The 1,649-nt window shown below is 36.2% G+C and overlaps 1 protein-coding gene across 3 annotated transcripts in view; it reads left to right on the forward strand.

Annotated features, from left to right (window-relative positions):
• LOC106869455 (contactin) overlaps positions 1 to 1,649 on the forward strand; it is a 47,119-nt gene that overhangs the window by 31,837 nt on the left and 13,633 nt on the right. The window lies entirely within an intron of this gene.

Raw genomic sequence — 1,649 nt, forward strand, 5'->3', positions numbered from 1 at the left:
GTGTGTGTGTGTGTGTGTGTGTGTGTGTGAGAGAGTAGTGTGCGAATAGTGCGATAGGATACGAACCATTGGCCCCCCCTCGGTTCGAGGTTACCACTCCTTAGATACACGGGCTAATTAACGTTAATTTTTAAAAAAATAACAACAGGCGTTTCTTTATAGTTGTATTAAATCTGACAGCGTCAACTGAAAAGCATTAAATTCATCTTAACATACATTTAAAATCAGTCATACCAACTACTTGACAATTTGGAACATAGAAATCCATCCAAGAATGACCATCCCTGTTGAGAGGAAAGAGAAGCTGTGAGATTTATGCCTTTCTACGTGTACGTTAATTGAGTAACTCTCGATGATAGATACGCCCAAGAATCGTTTCACCAAGGGATTACTCCTCTTATGCCGTAAAGTATAATTCCAGAGATATTTGGCAGCTATTTCTTAGAGATTCAGTGATTATATAGATGTTGTCACGTAGTTGAAACTGTTGTCAAATCGGTTATAACATTAGTCACTAACTTTTCAGAGGCAGTTTAGAATCGACTGTTTGATGTGATAACTTCAGCAACTCATGCTACTAGATCCCGTTAAGTTATTTCTGTATTGGCCGATCCAGAACATTTGTTAAAGATGCAACTTTGTCCTTCAAATCATCATTGCATATAAGATCACTGTTACATCTCCCCCACACTACATTTTCTACCTGTCGGCTGCCATCTGTAAATTTACTTAACAATATCTTTATATGATTAAGATTTGTTGAATCCTATCACGTTGGCAGCATGCAATAATAGTATTTTTGTTCAATGCCAAAATAAAATATTCTTTCCACAATGCTGTTGAAGAGGTTAAAATGAGATGCCTTCTAAAAGAGTTTTCTTCGAATTTATTCATTCAATTGACGTGGTTGTGATTTTAATAAAATAATTTCACTGAAATAAAATGACGTCTGAAATTATTACGTCCTTTGGACTTGGATGTAAAAGCCAGCTGTCTTGCTGTCGTTGTTGTGTTGATCTTGTTGTTCTTTTATTCATTGTTTCACTGTTGTTGTCATTAAAGATGTTATAATAGTTATTATTGTGGCCGTTATGGCTTTTTCTTTCTTGATAATGCTCAGCGTATTGTATATCAGCAACAGAGGCAGTAATACTGCTTCTGTCGCAAATATATATATTTTAAATAAGCTTATCGCGATACCGGGACCTGTTTTGACACTGTTTTTCTATATATCGCTGGCGAGGGTATGAATCGCTACTATCTCAAGTGGTCGAGCATCCACCATTGACAAGATCAAAGAAGATTAAAATCATGTGATCTGGTGGTCTCAGCACTGGGGATGGTAGGGATTTATCTCCTTGCTTGTGATATAACAAGAGCGCAATTCGCAACGAAAGCCAATATGAGAGTTTTTCTCATGGTATCTACCGTAGTATAGTTTGTTCTGATAGTACGTCCACGTTTAAGTGGGGATGAATATTACCGCTCGGTACTAATACTGCCTCCCTCTATCTCTATCTATCTGTTTCTAGTTGTTTATCTGTCTTTCTGTCTACATACATACATACATATGTATATGCATATGTATGTGTGTGTATACGTATATATACATATATATGTATATACATATGTAAACACACACACATATA

The sequence above is a fragment of the Octopus bimaculoides genome, chromosome 17 (assembly GCF_001194135.2).
Source record: "Octopus bimaculoides isolate UCB-OBI-ISO-001 chromosome 17, ASM119413v2, whole genome shotgun sequence".
Classification (NCBI taxonomy): Eukaryota; Metazoa; Mollusca; class Cephalopoda; order Octopoda; family Octopodidae; genus Octopus; species Octopus bimaculoides.